Here is an 18,814-nt window from a genome sequence, read left to right as displayed (position 1 = left end):
GCCTCACACCCAGGCTCCCCAACGGCCACTCCACCTGCTGGTTTACTTTGCCAGAGGCCACACGCTCAAGTCCCAGCTCCCACAGACCACCCCTGCCTGTCCTTGCCTGTTGCCTGAGGGCCACCTCCCTGGCCCTGCACTGCATGCGTGTGCCTGGCTCCTGCACTCATAGAGCAGTCGCTGTGCTCTGTGACATTGGTGACACACACATCTCCGTCCTCATCACATCTGGAAACTAGTCCTGAAGTTCGATGAGGCAGGTTTTCTAGTCTAGGCTGGCTTGGCTGTGCTGGATTGTCTCTAATGGCCTCTCCTTTTCTGGGGCCTCAGCTGGGATGGTTGGGATCGTTGGGACCACCCATCCTCCAGACGGACCCAGCCTTGTTCACATGGTGGGAGAAGTTGCCAGCAGCAAGACAAGGCAGGACCGAATGTCCACATACTTTTTCACCTTCTTCTTGTGTCGTATTTGCTATTGTCCCATTGGCCAAACAAGGCACATGACTATACCTGCACCCATTTGGGTAGGAGCCAACGCAGAGAGGCATCAACAAGCCAGCACCACTCAGCGACAGACAAGCTACCCCAGCAGACATTGTGTTTCTCATTGTCACATCGCGGAGGGTCCTCAAGTATGTCCTTAATGAATAAATCTACTTACACTACAACATGAATAAATATGACTCGTTGTTTATTATAGTAAAATAATAATGCTTCATTTATGATTAATAAAATATTCAGGATCAGATCAGATAGGTTATACAAGCACTTAGGAGAAGTTAAGTAAGCTTGATGGGAAAACCAGAACTTGCATGGGGTGGGGGAGGATGTTTACAGTGGGAGAGGCAAGGAAGATTGCACTCATGAGGCACCGTGCAGGCTCCACTGAAAGGCAGAGCATTTTATTCTTTACATTCCGAACGTGCAGTCAGTCTCCATTTATTCTCTAGATCTACTACCTACTTTTCACTTCTGAGCTAGGAAGACTGAATCTAGAAATTCTACAGACCCTGGTGTGGTTCCCCAGTGGGAGGTCCTGGCAGGGTTCAGAGGGAAGAGAAGAAAGCAATGGGGCATTTATCCCCCCTCCTCCATAGAAGCCACAGCCTTGACCAAAGTGGAATCCTAGACCACAGACCCTGCTCAATAGCCCCTCCCATGGTTGAGGCTCTCACCGGGTTCCAATGACACCACTTCCTCTTTGTGTCCCTCAAGCCCCAGAGGAGATATAAATAGAAGAGCTATGTCATTATGAGGCCTAATCAAAATGAACATGCAGAGCCCATTGTTTAAAAATTAATCCATCAATGGATGAATGGATTCAAAACATGTAGTATATATGTACAATGGAATATTATTAGTCTTAAAAAGGAATGATATTCTGAGACATGGTTCAACCTGGATGAGCCTTGAAGACATTATGTTGAGTGAAATAAACCAAACACACAAGGACAAACAATTGCATGATTCCACCCACGTGAGGAACCTAGAGTAGTCAAATTCAGAGACAGGAAGTAGAACGGTGGTTACCAAGGGCGGAAGGAAGGTCAAGTGAGAAGTTAGGGTTTAAGAGGCAAGTGAGAAGTTAGGGTTTAAGAGTTTCAGTTTGGAAAGCTGGAGACGGTTGGTGATGATGGTTACATAAAAAAGTGAATGTACTAAAAAGCAAATAGTGGACTTTTGAATACACACCATTTTTTACTTTAAATAGAAATTATTAAAAATTTCAAGAATGTGGGCAGCCTGGGTGGCTCAGTTGGTTGAGAGCCTGACTCTTGGTTTCGGCTCAGGTCACGATCTCACGGTTTGTGAGTTTGAACCTCGTCTTGCTTGGGATTGATTCCCTCTCTCTCCCTCTCTCTCTTTGCCCCCCCCCCTTTCCAAATAGATAAATAAACTTAAAAAATTTTTTTCAAGAGTGTGAGAGCAGAGTATTAAACCTAATGTGGGGAACTCCTGACCACAGGCCCCTGAGAGATTGCACTGACCACACCTCTATGAAGCCAGCCCCGGGGTAAAAGCTTGCCGTGCTGCTACCCCTTCCTCCTTCCCTGTGGGTTCCCATAACCCTGCAGGGACCCAGGCAGATAATCCCTTCTTTAAACTTGGCCCGGTTAGCCTGTTGAGGGTGCCATCTTTCCCTGATGGGACTTAGATGGATGTAGATATTCTAACCTGTGACCCAGAAGAAAAATTCTTCAAGAAAAAATAGGCACAGAGCAAAAAGTGAGGGGAAACACCGGAACCCTTCCAAGCTGGTAATATTATCAGTCACAAGAACAGTAACATCTCTTCACAATGTAATTTTACACATATTTGATTTTCATGAGCAGTCCTGTAAAGTAGACATTATATCCTCATTCACGCATGAGGCAACAAATTTTTTTTTTTTTAATTTTTTTTTTCAACATTTATTTATTTTTGGGACAGAGAGAGACAGAGCATGAACGGGGGAGGGGCAGAGAGAGAGGGAGACACAGAATCGGAAACAGGCTCCAGGCTCTGAGCCATCAGCCCAGAGCCCGACGCGGGGCTCGAACTCACGGACCGCGAGATCGTGACCTGGCTGAAGTCGGACGCTTAACCGACTGCGCCACCCAGGTGCCCCGAGGCAACAAATTTTTAAAAAGATGAGTGATTTTCACAAGGTCACCCAGCTAGAAAGGAGCAACAAAATTAAACCTAACCCTTCCGATTTTGAACTTGAAGATCTTTCTGCTTTAGCCGGATCAGAAGAGATCAGGGTTGGAAAAATCATATAGGAAGGGTCCCTTGCTGTTTCAGGGGGTGTTCATCAGGATGGCTACATCTTTAGGGGCACCCTAGTCCAGTTTCCAAAACTTTCTTGGTTTGTGAAAACTTTAGTGTCTTAGTAACTTTTTCACAGCATCTCTTGGCTAAAAGAAATACCTAAAAGTTTCATTTATTGTTAGGTACAAAAACCTTAACAAATACCTAAGTCTTAATATTTTAGTAGTCTTTGGGAAAATAATACACACATGGAAAGAAAAAATAATATATTTGTTTTATTCTTAAATAACCCCGCAAGCTTATCCCTGGATATGTATGCCTATTGGACACTGCACAACTTCTGAAATCTTGGAATCAGGGCAGAGACCACAACTGTCATTCCCTGTTTCATACTAGTTTTCACACAAGACTTGCCTTGCAAAAATATGCTGTCTTCAATAGAAATAAAACATAATCTAACGCTGAATGCGTGAACCTCGTTGACCTAGTCATTTTCTTGGTGTCTGACAGATATCACTGGTTTCCCTCAAAATTTTAAAACTTGTGGTGCCCAGAGTTTTGAGGCACTCCTGGGTGTTTCGGTCACAGTTTAGGAAACGCAGCCCTAGATCTAAATTTTGCACTTTTGGAAACAGGATTCCATGTACTCTAACAGCTAAGGCTTTAATATTATTAAAATGTCCATACTAACCAAAATGATCTAAAGATTCAATACATACCTTTCAAAATCCCAGCGGCATTTTCTGAAAAATAGAAAAAAATAACCCTGAAATTCATAAGGAACCTCAAAAGACTCCAAATAGCCAAGGCAATTGAAAAAGAAGAACAGAGCAGGAGGCATCAAACTTCCTGATTTCAAACTATATTACAAAGCTATAGTAATTAAAACAAGTATGGCATTGGCATAAAAACAAACACAAAAATCAATTCAACAGAGTCCAGAAAAGACCATGCGTACATGGTCAATTAATTTTTAACAAAGGAACCAAGAATAAATAGTAGGGAAAAGATAGTCTCCTCAATAAATAGTGTTGCGAAAACTAGATATCAACATGCAAAAGAATGAAAATGGACTCACACCACATAAAGAGTCCACTCAAAGTGGACTAAAAGTTGAATTTAAAGTTTGAAACAATAAAATTACTAGAAGAAAACTAGAACAAAACGAGGGGTAAGCTAGCTGACATTGGTCTTGGCAATGGTTTCTTGAATCTGACACCAAAAACAAAGACCAAAAAAGAAGCAAAAATAAGCAAGTGGGACTCTATCAAATTAAAAAGTCTGCACAGCAATGAAAACCATCAACAAAATTAAATGTCAATCTATGAAATGAGAAAAAATATTTGCAAACCACATATCTGATAAAGGGTTAATATCCAAATCATGCAACAAACTCATACAACTTAATAGCAAAAAACCAAATAGCCCAATTGGAAAATTGGCAAAGGATCTTAACAGACATTTTTCCAAGGAATATAAACAAAAGGCCAACAGGCACACGAAAAGATACACAAAAATCACTAGCCATCGAGGAAATGCAAATCAAAAATCACAATCAGATATCACCTTATACCTGTTAGCGTGTTTATTGTCAAAAGATAAGTAACAAATGGTGGGGATGTGGAGAAAAGGGGATGCTTTTATACTATCGGTGGGAATGCAAACTGGTACAGCCACTGCAAGAAACTGTATGGAAGTCCCTCAAGAAATTAAAAATAGATCTACCATATGATTGAGCAATCCCACTTTGGGGTAAATATCCGAAGGAAATGAAATCATTGTCTCAAAGAGGTATCGGTATCACCATGTGCATCACAGGGTTTTTCCCAAGCCAAGGTATCAAAACAATTTAATTGACAGATGAGTGGATAAAGAAAATGTGATCTATATATATCTATATATACACACACACACACACACACACACACGCAATGTGATGTTATTCAGTCTTTAAAAAGAAGGAAATCCTGCAAGTTGCTACAACACGAATCAACCTAGAACACATTATGCTAAGTAAAATTAGCCAAAGACAAATACTGCACGGCATCGCTTACATGTGGACTCAGGTTTTAAAAAAAGATGAAAAAAGTGGAACTCCTAGAAAAGTGGTTGCAAGGGACCAGAGGATGGGGGAAGTAAGAAAAACTTGGTAAAAGGTACAAACTTGCGTTAATAAGATGAGTAAATCGGAGGGTCAAAGGTTTAACATGGTGACTATAATTAATCATGCTGCATTGTATAATTGAAATCTCCTAAGAAAGTAGAACGTAAGCGTTCTTATCAAAAAAATTAAATTAAAAAAAAACAGGTAAATGAATATGTCGGGTGATGGATGTGTTAATGAATTCAATGGGGGGGATCGTTTCACAATGCAGACATGTATCAAATCATCATGTTATACGCTTTAAATACAGTCCAATTTTATTTGTCAATTATTCTTCGGTAAACCTGGAAAAAATAAAATAGAATACATTACAGGAATAATAATATTACGATTTTAGTCTTTATTTGAGATTCAGCCGTCTTCCCAGAGTCTCACCTCTAAATGGGTATCGTCTCACTTCCCTGCTTGATCGTGCACCTGCTACACCCCCGACACATTTAGAAAAGATACGACCATTCTCATAGTTGATTACGAGAACTAAACAGTGGCCTTCCTCATAGTTACTTTCTTTTTCTCTGGGAAAGCACCAGAATGTTCTGTGGTAATTTTAAAGGATCAATTTTTAGTTTTTTTATAAAGAGATGAGTTAATTCTTTGTAAGCTTTAGCTTTCATAAATTTAGACTTGGTGCTGTCAGTCTTTTGGAGAAAATACCAGAGAAGTGCGCTTTACATAAGTCACCATTACATAAGTCTTTTCGTAGCTCAAGACATAGAATGACCAGAAAAAAATCTTAGAAAAGCCATTTCCAAACATGCAAAATTGACAACCACCACCACCATCTTAAAAGAAAAACAGGAACAACAACAAACCAGAGAAATCCTCTGTTCTCATCAGAATGATAAAAGATGCAGATCTGGTTCAACCGGCCCGGGCTAACCTCTGACCCTGCCTGGGCATGTTGGCATGTGTGAGTCCTAGAATGAGTCTGGTCCACTCTGAACGGAGGTAAATGGCATCTTTGCTTCTACTCTAGGCTCATTTAGGGCAGACCTCATAAGACTCGGAAACCAGAGGTACAGGTAGAGGATAAATGGTTTGGACCTTGCGAGAGAAAAAAATTCTAATTTAAAACAAGAAAAAAAGAGACATTTTTAAAAGTTGCTGGGTCACACTACTAGGAATACAAACTAGAAGGCTTAATGCAAATGCCTCCCACCAACGGTGTAGGGTTTCTCCCATCCAAGCCTACGGACTTGCTCACTCAGTTCCAAGGCAGATGCTTCCTCCAGGTCCTCCTGCCCTTTACTGGCTTCCATCTAGGCTGCAAATGCCCAGCAGTCAGCAGCATTGCTTCTCCCCCAGGAAAGTTCTGCCGTTCTCCCCAGTCCCAAATATGAAAGCTTCAAGGAAATGAAGAACATCTCTTCCCCACAAAATAATCTTAGGAAAACACAATGAACTCTCTTTTCCATAACCCTTGAGGCAACTGGGGGCATTGGATCTCATTTGACCTTTCAGTGGTCCAGTATTCCACCTGGTAGGAATGGGTGCATAGAATGGGTAAGTGCATATCCAGACCCCTTGATCTACACAAATGCGCATGCTGTGATCTCAACTCTTCCATCTCATAGAAATCGTTTTATAACGTAATCCAAATAATATATCCCAAGCCAATTATTATATTCCAAAGCTTTCTTCTGCTGGGATGCCTTTAGTATCCCAGCAAATTGGCACAGTATAATTGGAAAGGCAGATACCAAGCAGTGCTACAGAAATATAGGTGCTTCTTTTTTTAATTTTTATTTTATTTTATTTTAGAGACAGAGTATGTGAGCACAAGTAGGAGAGAAGGCAGAGAGAGAAGGTACAGAGAGACAGAGAGAGAGAGAGAATCTCAAGCAGTGTCCATGTTCAGTTGGGAGCCCAGTGTAGGGCTGGAGCCCAATGCAGGGCCCGATCCCATGACCCTGGGATCATGACCTGAGCTGAAATCAAGAGTCGGATGCTCACGCAACTGAGCCACCCAGGTGCTCCTATAAGTTCTTTTTTTCTACTCAACAAAATGAGTATCTTTTGAGGACCTAATATGTGAAAAATAATGCGGGTGCCTATAAAGGTAGAGATCTTTTTTTAGGTGATAGTCTGGTCCTCAAGAGCTTCTTTTTTTTTAACGTTTATTTATTTCTTTTGAGAGAGACACACACAGAGAGAGTCAGAGAGAGAAGGAGAGAGAGAATCCCAAGCAGGCTCCGTGCTATCAGTCCAGAGTCCAACTCAGGGCTGGATCTCACAGTTTGTGAGCCCGGAGCCAAAGTCAGGAGTTGGACACTTAACTGACTGAGCCACCCAGATGCCCCTTCAAGAGCTTTTCTAACACAGTGAATTTTCTTTCACTTTTGCACCAAATCTCAAAACAGCAGCACACCAGGGGCAGGTGGGAATTCACCTCCTCTAGAGGCTGAGAGTACAAGGATACAGGGGCAAAGTGACTGTGAATAGTCAGGGGTGAAATCTAGGACTGGATGCCAATGCCTGATTCTCTAAAACATCAGGATGGCCTGCGTTCAGTAAGAATAAGCATATAAATTAGTAGATCATTTATCTGCTGTTTCTCCAGGCTTTCAGGACCATGCTACCTCCCTTCTCCTATCTGTGAGCTTTTGTCGTCACATTTTGCCCACGGTAGGAATTGGCAAACCTGTAAGTGTAACTGAAAGCTTCAGTGACGTGGGATTTAGCTCCTCAGGGCTCAGTTACCCCATGAGGAATGATCCCACCAGCATTCCTATGAAGTCTCAAACAAATCACATTGGATTCCCAACAATTTCTGATGAAATCAGATGAAATAAAGTGAACAATGAAAGTCCAGGGAAGAAAGAAAAAAAGGAGACATCTTATCACGCTCTCGACAGGGGTGACTGGAAAGACAAGAAGACTCTGCTGTTGCCAGGCAACCCCCTCCCTCTCTGAGCTTCGGGTTGGGGCCCTGACTGTGGGAATAACTTCCTTTGTCCTCATGTGTGCCTCCCTGGCTCTCAAAATGTCCTCTGGCAGCTGAGATCACTCCATGTGTGAGACCAGAATCTCTATCCTTATTTGTGCTACCCTAGAAATGTCTATTTCTGAGCTTCTTTCTTTCCCAGGAACTCAAAGCCATTCTCTGCATGTCATGGATATTATACGATCTATATGCAGACAGCATATATGAACACATTACACATGCAAATGGAGCCAATTCCTTGGAAGTTCTCTGTTCCTTCCTCGCCAGCTGCCAGATTTGGCAGGCCAGCTGACACCCAGCCAGGCCATTTTATTCATCACTGCACAAAACCAGGGTTTGGCCCCTCTCTTCCTAAGAGTCACAGAATACAAAAGCTGGGAAAAGCAGGAGGTAGGGGGGTCCCTCAGTTCTCCCTTGACAACTCTAGCCCTTTCCTGGGGGTTAAATTAAGCATTTGGCCCCAGCTATTGTAAACCTGTCTTCCTTGTGATGGAGTACTTGTGGCTTTATTCTTTGGGGAGCCCTGAAACAGTGTCTAAAGAACAGCTGGATATATATGAGATGGGGGGCAGCCTCAGACTCCGGGAGGAATGTCCATCAGGCCCAAGGTTTCTATATGGCAGGAATATGTGTGGTGGGATATAAACTCCTGCATTTGATAGAAAACTTATGATGCAATCTAAGTGTCTGCTTGAGCTATTAGTTCCCAAGTCTTCTGTGTGCAAGGGTCACCCTTTCCTTTAACATTCAAGAAAAGTAGCTCAAGCCCATCCTACAATCATTATGAATCCCAGTGCTTCATGTCTCCTGGTAGTCTCAGAGGGGTTGCATTCCTCTTGGTGTTCTCTCTCTCTCTCTCTCTCTCTCTCTCTCTGTGTCTCTCTTTCTTCTCTACTTTTTCCACTGAATCCCCCATTTTCAGGCAACATCACTTCACCCTATGCTCTCCTTCTTCTTCATTCCCCAAAGCACCATCAACATAAGACTAGTATGTGTGCAACAAAATTTAGTGAAGTTTGGGACAATGGAGGGAGAATTAGAGCACACTTCACATGACATAAAATTGAGCATTAGACACTACAGTCCTGGATTTCCCGAACCACCTCTGCCAGAGAGAGTTTCTCATGGGTATTCCTTCCATTTAGGGCTCCTCCTTGCTGACATTCACAGGGATCCTGTGGACTTCTCCTTTAAGTTCCTACCAATCACTTCCTCTCTCTCAGGCTTTGAGAACCTAACCCAGAAATCTTGCTACTTGTAATGCAGAAAAAGTTTGTGTTTTTTCCTAAGCCTCTTACACACAGTCACGTATCATATTGCCTTCTGGATTAAAAATATTCTAACCTATTTTTTACCCAATCTAAAAATTAAGTGTGTTCATTCCTACTTATATTCATCACTAAAAAAGCCTCCTCAAGAAAACCATCATGGAATCACTTGCAAGATGAGAAGCCTTCAGACAGCTTTGCTGTCCAAAAGATAAATGGCGCCCCTCCCCCAGAAAGGAGATATGGAACAATCTGTGTTGCTGTATTTGTTTTTACTAACTTTTAAAATTCCAACTGTGTTGTCTGAATACTAATAGAATCGCTAAAACTCCCAAGAAAGCAAATCACTGCATTTCTCTCACGGAGTACAGGCCTGAGGAAAATGAGGAAATCGGCAAAATGAGAGAGTGTGGACCAGATGATCTCCAAGACTTCTTCTAGCAAATACTCTTCTGCACCTTCTCTTCCCTACCGATTTGGATGCTGAAGTAGAAGACGGAGGTGCATGGGTAGGAAGTGGATTCAGCAGGTTTGAATGTACTGTATGTTGGAATTAATCTCAAAGAATCAACCGGAGAGTTTGCTAACTGAAAAAAATAAGTTGCCACGTCTCACTTGTGGAGATCCTAATTTAGGAAATCAGGCATGAGGTCCAGTGTATTTAAAAAAAAAAACATTTTTTTTTTTTTTGTATTTTAAAATAAACTCCATAGGTAATTCTGATGAGCAACAAAGTTTAGGAACTTCTGGATTTGTATGATAATTGACAGTAATAATGTAGGTGAAAACCAAAATGCAGGTTAAAACAATCAATTTAAATACCAAAGAGGAAAATAATATTAGTCTGTTTCAATGGATTTAGTAAATGTATAGAGTACAAGGCAGCACAAGCTGGCTTTTTCCAAAGGCTGTATCCAAAAACAAGAGTCTTTCCAAAGGGTGTATTCATTAAATATTCATCAAAATGCAAGTTTCAGCAAACCCAAAGGCAGAGCTACAGTATACCCAAATACATAACTTTGACTAGCAACCAGGGGTTAGCAAGTTCTCTTTAAGACTTTTGAATAACATATCGCTTCTCAGCCTTTTGGCTAAGATCAAGTGTAATACTTTTGAATAACCTAACATAGCTCTTTATCTGATGTCCCTAAATTAAGACATTTTAGAATAAAGGACATCTTTTCAAGCAATGTATTACTTCTGGATTAAAAATAATTCAACCAATACTTTCCCCATTCAAAAAAAAGGAATACATATTTTATTACTATTTATATCATTAGTAGAAAAACCTCTCAATAAAACTATAGAATTTGAAGCATGCATAAAGTATGATGTCACTTGTCTTTGCCTTTACATTAGACATAGCAATATTCATAATTTCTTTACATCTCAATATTCCTGAAAATAATAGAAATTTCTTCATTAATGCAGAAAGGGATCATTAGAAAACAAGAAACTAAAAACTGCTTTTGAAAAAACAAGTAAAACTTTTTGTTTCAACATATATTTTTCTAGGGGTGCCTGGGTGGCTCAGTCGGTTGAGCGTCCGACTTTGGCTCAGGTCATGATCTCACGGTTCGTGAGTTTGAGCCCGGCGTTGGGCTCTGTGCTGATGGCTCAGAGCCTGGAGCCTGCTTCAGATTCTGTGTCTCCCTCTCTCTCTGCTCCTCCCCCACTTGCACTCTGTCTTTCTCTGTCTCAAAAAGAAAATAAACATTAAAAAAAATTTTTTTAAACATATTTTTCTAGCTTTTGTATTAGTGGTCATTGCTATATAGTAAATCACACCAAAATGCAGTGACTTAAAAAATATGCATTTACAGTCTCACAGTTTCTGTGAATCACAATTCTGGAAGTGACTTGACTGGGTGGCTCTGACTCAGGGTCTCACACAAGGTTGCGGCCAGGGCTGCATGATGGCGGCCAGGGCTGCAGTCATCTGAAGGCTTGACTGGGGCTGGAGGATCCACTTTCAAGTTTGTCACTCATATGCCTGGTTGTTAGTCCTGGTTGTTGGCAGAAGGTCCTAACTTCTTGCATTGATCTCTCCATGGGCTGCCTGTCCTCACAACAAGGCAGCTGGCTTCTTCCAAAATGGGTGATCCAAAAGAAAACAAGACAGAAGCAGCAAGGGCTTTTGTGACCCAACATTGGAAGTCACACTATGTAATTTCCATAGTGTCCTATTGGTGGCACAGGCCAGCCTTCTTCAATGTGGAAGGGGACTTACAAGGGTGTGAATATCAGGAGGCAAGAATCACAGGGGACAGGGAGGGGCATCATGAAGACTGGTTACCACACTGCTTGAAACTAACATCAGACCTCAATAAAAAACTGTATTTTATTGGGTCTAAAATAGCATTGACTATGGAGTGCCTGGGTGACTCAGTCAGTTGAGTGACTCTTGATTTCAGCTCAGGTCATGATACCAGGGTCATGGGACTGAGCCCCATGTTGGGCTCCACAGTTAGCATGGAGCCTGCTTAAGATTCTCTCTCTCTCTCTCTCTCTCTCTCTCTCTCTCTCTCTTTCCCTCTGCTCCTCTCTCCCACTTCATGCTATCTCTAAAAATAAATAAAATAAAATAAAATAAAATAAAATACCATTGACTGTATAAGACACATTTTTGTTTTATGTAACAATAAGAAAGAAAAAATTGGCCAGTATTGGGATACTCTCCAAATAAAGCTGGTCTACCAAAGGCTATGCCTTCAGTGTAGGGGGAAATGAAAATAAATCTACAATACAAAAAGGAACAGCAGAAGACTCACAAGTCTCAACTTGCACTGGGTGAAGGTGGGGATAAAATAGTCCCTCGAGAATTTGAACCCAAGCAGGTAGGACCTCCCCCAACTGAGACAATTGTAAATAGAACTATCTGCACATCCACTCTTAAGGAACTTGATTTCAATCCAGGATGAATGCAACTGGCAGAGGCTTTCTAATTTTAAAGGATGTTAAAATGTAGGAAAATGCGCATATTAAAATTAAGAAAGCACAGTAAGTCATATCAGTAAAGACTCAGGTAAAATGTACAGAAATAGTTTAGAGTCAGCATTCTTTAGGGCCAGCTGACAAAAATGGAGACTTATTTTTGAAAACAGAACAGAACCTTGGTCCATCTGCTGTGTTCTGTTGGCCAATACTGTGTCCTTTCTCACATCAGTTTCTTAGACTCAGCTAATTACAGAAGCAGAAAATGAAGCAAAAAGTTAAGATGGGAATCCGTGGAAATTGGATGAACTTTGAATTAGATCCACTGAGGTCCAGGCTTTCAGAGCTTTGTGACTTTGAGTGAGTGGCTTTACCTCTCTGGGTCTCTAGTCTTACGACCTTTGGATAAGGTCCAGGCAATGATCTACCTTGCAGAATTGTTAAGAATTAAATAGAAGTATGAAGCATCTAGCATGGTGCCTATCATATTTGCTCAACAATGATAGCGAGTTTTATGATTATGACTGACCAATTCCTACGACTACACTCCTTTTTTGAGACTTCTTTTCTTTTTTTTTTTTTTTAAATTTTTTTTTTCAACGTTTATTTATTTTTTTTGGGGCAGAGAGAGACAGAGCATGAACGGGGGAGGGGCAGAGAGAGAGGGAGACACAGAATCGGAAACAGGCTCCAGGCTCTGAGCCATCAGCCCAGAGCCTGACGCGGGGCTCGAACTCACGGACCGCGAGATCGTGACCTGGCTGAAGTCGGACGCTTAACCGACTGCGCCACCCAGGCGCCCCGAGACTTCTTTTCAAAGGCTGAACAAATAGGAGCCCTAGTGGCCAGGGAGGACTACCTTCCTCCTGCTGCTCATTCAGTAACAGCTGTAAATATTGATGGGGTTCTCAGTCTTAATTCCACATGGGTCCTGGACTTGAGTATTATTTCAGCCGCACCACCTACGCAGCCCTGCCTCCTTCCCACGGAACTGTAAAGAGAATGGAGCTGGTCATCAGGGCTGCTTTACTCCAGCCAAAAGGAGTCCCACTGAGTCTCCATCCTGGAGAAGTCACCTTCATTGATTTGGAGTGAATGGTTCTTCATTCTGCAAACATTTACTAAGTATCTTCTACATTCCAGACTCTAAACCAGGTTGCAAGGACATAGAGATTAATACACGTGGCCAGTGACCTTGAGAGGCTAATAATCCTGTGGAGGAAAGAGGAGGGAGAATGAATCATGACAAGTGAGAAGTCCCATGAGAGATGTAGGTGGAGGTTGTGGGAACAACTAGGACACGTAGACTCCACCTGGCGAGATCAGGGAAGGCTTCAAAGAGGAGGTGATGCCTGGTAAACCTTAAAAGATGAACAGTATTTTGCCACATCGATACTATTGAGGTCTTAGGGATTTAACACTTGACATTCATTTATTTTTCTCCCTTCTCGGGTATGGAATCAATCGAGAAATAACACATAACAGATAGATCAGTGGAGGTCAAAATCTCAGCTTTATTGCTGAGAAAGCCAACTGGAGAACATGGCTCTAGACCTATGGTCAAAAAAGGCCCCAAATGAGTAGCATTTACAGTGGAGAAACCTGAAACACACACCACAGCCAGGTGATCAAGGTCAACATCAGCATAAATCATGTGATAGCAACTACCCGTGATATGATCGGATGAGAATCACACGTCACCTTGGGGGTCTTCCTCCCCCAAACTCATAACCCCGGTCTAATTGTGAGAAAAACCTCAGACAAATTCCAGTTGAGGGACTTTCTGCAAAATACTTAACCCGTCCTCCTCAAAACTGTCAAGGTCATCAAAACAAGGGAAATCTGAGAAACCGCCACAGCCAAGAGGAGCCTGAGAAGACATGACGAGAAACCTCAGCGTGGTATCCTGGGTGGGACTGGGGAACAGAAAAGGGACATGAGGTAAAAGCTAAGGAAATCTAAGGGGACTTTCGTTAAGAAAAACGTATCGATTTTGGTTCGTTATTTGTAAAAATCTACCATGCTAACGTAAGATGTTAATAATAGGGGAAAGGATATAGACTACAGGGGCATTTCTGTACTGTGTTCTCAAATTTTCTAAAAGTTAATACTGTTCTAAAAAATAAAGTAATCGGAAAATCGAGGCGGGTGGGTTTCCAGTACCCCCCAGCCCTCCATCCAAGTGTGGACAGCGGGTGTATATTTGGGAACTGCCGAGCAGACCCCCTGACCCAGCACGGCTGCCCAGGACAACCAGGAGCAGAAACTGAATCCCAGAGACCTGAAGGCATTTCATTGGTTGGCCCCACCCAACTGTGGCCCACTGTCTGTGACCCCCCATTCGGGTCATGAAGGTGGCCTCCATGCAGGACCCAGGCATGTTCCCGAAGAGGCCCTGTGGCAAAGCAGTCAGCGCATGGGTGTGGAACGAAGCCATCTGAGCTCAAAGCCCGGGTTTGCCACTTTCTACCTGTGCAACCTTGACAGGTTGCTTACCTTCTCTGAACCTCGGTTTTGTGACCCGTAAGAGGGAATTCCTCTATAGCTTATAGATGCTATAAGCAAGGTAGCTGGAACAGTCCCTGGTATACAGTAAGTGCTCAATAGGTGTAAGCTGCTATTGTTACTCTCATGGAAACATAAAGCCAGATGACTGCAAGGTCAGGGTCAGGTGCCCTCCCTGACATTACAGTCATCTTGGTTGAGGACACCGGGCACCCAGGAAGCAGCCCCTACAATGGCAGGAAGTGAAAGGGGAGGGGGTCAGCATGCAGGGGCTGCAGCCCCGGTGCACATGGGAAATCGGGTAAGATCAGACTGGAGCACAGCTGGGCTTAGCCACACGCCGGTGAATGCTAGGACTCTGGACTTTTCTAGGGATCGACAGGAACTTTTAAAGCTATGGGAGGCAGATTTTTTTCTGTATAGGGCCAAGGAGTATATACTTCAGGCTTTGTGGGCCAAGGGGCAAAATCCTTGTTATATATATCCTTGTTATATGTATCCTTGTTATATAACTGCAAATAAAAAATATATGTACATACATATATATAAAGCTATGCATATTATATAGACATATAGTAAGTTGCATAACAAGAGATAGCATTTTCCATTAACAAAAATGGATTCCAAGAAAAATCGCTGGAACAGCTCTTTTTGAACACGAAATAGGTATTTGAAAACAACCATTAGGTGAGCCTAGTGCAGTTAAATAGCCAAATTCCACCCCATCTCAATCTCCAACCCCCTGTAAGCATGAATTTAAAAATGAAAACAAGCAAGGTAAACTGTGGAGTTCTTTGGTCTACAAGGTCAGCAAAATCACCCTCATCCCCAAATGAGTTGGAACCCATTGCCTCAGATTCACTCTCCTACTCTCCCGCGCCCTGTAATTTGAAGCCTTTGGAATAGCCGGTAATAAAAAATAAAATGAAGTGTCCTGGTATGGCAGCAGGGGAGGAACCCCAAATGCTGCTGAGTTACAACTGCATCACTACAATTTATAATGCACCAAACGGTGGGCATTTATTTTTGAGAGAGAGAGAGAGAGAGAGAGAGAGAGGAACTGCTGGGCTGTTACAGCAGAAAGCAGCCGTAGACCATACGTGGGCAAATGGGCATGGCCGTGATCCAATAAAACTTTATTTGTGGATACTGAAATTTGAATTTCATATACTTTTCACATGTTGTGAAATGTCATTCTTCTCTTCGTCCCCGCCACCTCCCCCCCAGCCCCCCGGCAGTCATTTGAAAATGGAAACACTATGCTTAGCTTCAGGACCCTACGAAAACAGACATCAGGCTAGATTCTGCTCACGGACCAGCTTACCCTCTTCTGGGTTGTTTTTTTAAAATTATTTTTATTTATCTTATTTTATTGAAATACAGTTGACACGCAATGCCTTTTATCCCCGTGATGCCCACGCCTGTTTTAAAGGATGGTCCTAAATAAACGCTGAATCTTATCAACTCATCAGCAAACGAACACATCTAAAACCTCTTCCCTCCATGTTCTAGGGCTGATGGGCTCTCTGTCTCCAGAGCTCGGGAAACCCCTGCAGGCTTTCCTCTGACTCACCCTCTTTCTGGTAACATCTGCGGCATTTTACCCTCCCTTTCATAGCAGGTGCTGTCTCAGATGGCAGCAGAATGAAACTCAGAAAAATTCTCATCACTCTAAACTGGGGGCATCCCCGGCTCCCAGTACCATTAAGAAAGAACTACTTTTAGCCTCATGACTATTGCCGGAACTTAATGAGCTCAATTCAGTTGCTAGAACTCACTTCTACAGCATCCCCCAGCCATGCAAGGTGTTAACACTAGATGGATGCTCTGGGCTCCCAGCCTCCAGGAAAGGGACGTACAATGTGCTTGAAAGTGACATGAAGACAAGAGGATATGAAACACTAAAGAAACAATATGTCCACAGTTAAATAGTCTTTGATTTGTTATCGAGTTTGTCTGTACATTGAAAGTTTTGAGGGGTGCTTGGGTGGCTCAGTCGGTTAAGCATCCAACTTCAGCTCAGGTCATGATCTCACGGGTCATGAGTTCGAGCCCCGCATTGGGCTTTCTGCTAACAGTGCAAAGCCTGCTTGGGATCCTCTGTCTCCCTCTCTCTCTGCCCCTACCCCACTGGCACATGCTCATGCATGCGCTCTCTCTCTCTCTCTCTCTCTCAAAAATAAATAAACATTAAAAAGAAAGGAGTTTTAAAATGAGTAACAATAATCATGGGTGCCACCATTCACAAGTTGGTGTAGAATGAGGCATGGGTGCTGAATGAAATGGGGAGAGAACAGAAAACAAGAAGAGAGACTACAGCACAGTCTCTTAGTGTCTCCTTAGTCAGTGCTGAGCCTCAGAACCGTCCTGGGGTGAGGACTCAGCTCCTTTGACGGAAAAGAAGACAAGTCCGCAAAGGCCAGTGGGTCTGCCAAGTTTCTATAGCTGGCAGGTGGACCTCATTGTCGCAGGCTGGCAAGGACAGATCAGACAGACTTCTATGAATGAACTGGCTGAAATCACAGGGTTTACCTCGGTTTGCACTGACAGTCTCGAGTTCCTCCTCGAAGTGGGCATTCGGTCGGGTGCCCCATATCGTCTCGTGTACATTTTTGTCCAGTGTGACCGACAGCATCCTCTATGCTCTCAACGGCGTCCGGCTGAACATAGATTAAATGGTCACCCTACTATCTGGCTTGTTAATGGAAGTAAAGAACTTAAGGTTCTGGACATGCCTGAGAGTATCTGCCAGGCGTCAGGGACAAAGAAGAGGGAAGGTGTCCCCAGGCCCACTGGGATGGCCCGAAGCATGTGTTCATCACACATTTGTTTACTTCACCCAGCTCTCGCCCAAAGTATTGGTCAAGTTCAAAGAGTCTTGTTTTACACTCTGCAGCCATTTTCTTCATGCAGGCAAAGCTCATAGCTTGTGTCCAAACCAGTTCCAGAGCAAAAGCAGACCAAGTGCAGACAACACCTTTCAGCACACCGGAACCTGCCCCTTGGAACAGCCCAGACCCTTCAAGCAGTCCTGGAGAGCAGTGACACCAAAGCCTGAAAACCCTTCCACCCTTGAAGTTCTGGCTTGACGTTGGGTGCTCTTGGGGAAACGAAGATTAGAAATGTTTGGTGTTGAACATACTTGGTGTTGAACAACAAGTACCTAAGTCCGGAAAGGAGAGAGTTAAAGGTAAACATTAAATAGTCCCCAGAAATACTCAGGTGATTACAAAGCATCCTGACATTCAGTCGATAAAGGGAGGAGAGATGGTGGATGACGCTGTTTTGAGCAGGTTTCCCGAAGTGTGAACCGAGGACTTCCTAGGGTGAGTGGAAAGACAGATTCCCGGTCTCCATCCTGGAATCCGAGAGCGAGGTCAGAGGCTACACCCATAAAGACCCCAGGCTATTCCAATACGCAACACATGCTTGAAAGAAACTGATTTAGAAACATATTTCAGTACATATACTCCGACCATTCTCTTTGTACACTTTACACTACCTTGTGCTTGCTTAATGGGCCTTTTTCCTGAGATTCCCTAAAGACAGATTTCAATTAATGATGGAAAGAATCAATCGATCAATCAAAAAGGGGCAAAGGGGAGGAAGGGAGGAAGGACTCAATCATGTGAACATCAGTCTCTTGAAGAACTTAAAGCTGCTCTATAATGAACAGCCCCCTGCCCCTCAGATAACACAGCTGACTGGGCTCACGGGATTCAGAAGGTTCCCGTTGTAGGGTCCTGGTGGGTTACAGGCCTGATCTCTCAGGGGCCTGGCCTTCTGCTTGTCCTGTTTGCTACAATATGCCGTCGGACATCTTTTTCTACTCATGCCATGATACAGAAAAGATTGGGAAGCACGGAAGTTATTTCGCCACAGACGTGTATGTTAGCCTTCATGATTTTGCGCCAATTCTAATGTGTGGGGGGTGGGCACAGGGACTCCCCACTGACAAGCAACTCTCCCACAACAGCTGTGTGTTATAGAATTCAACTCAGTTCTGATGCTATCTACCCAGAGATAGCATCAGATCCCACAGGTTAAGGACTCAGTCCACAACACTGCCCCCCGTACCCCACCCCCCCACACACACACACGCACTTCAAATGCCAATTGCAAGCCTGGGTGGCCACCTGTGCTTCTAAGTGACTGGCCATGGATTGGAACTTCCAACGACCCCCTCCTTAGATCCTACTCATTCGCTAGAGTGGCTCACAAAACTCAGAGAAACATTTCACTTGGTAG

The 18,814-nt window shown here is 43.1% G+C and overlaps 1 pseudogene; it reads left to right on the top strand.

The window, feature by feature from the left end:
• The first annotated feature begins 10,198 nt into the window (after positions 1-10,198).
• On the top strand, positions 10,199-10,347 carry LOC115515175 (annotated as a pseudogene).
• Positions 10,348-18,814: the final 8,467 nt, after the last annotated feature.

The sequence above is a fragment of the Lynx canadensis genome, chromosome B2 (assembly GCF_007474595.2).
Source record: "Lynx canadensis isolate LIC74 chromosome B2, mLynCan4.pri.v2, whole genome shotgun sequence".
NCBI lineage: Eukaryota > Metazoa > Chordata > Mammalia > Carnivora > Felidae > Lynx > Lynx canadensis.
Note: the sequence above shows the minus strand (reverse complement) of the source record. Positions and strands in the feature narration are given on the sequence as shown.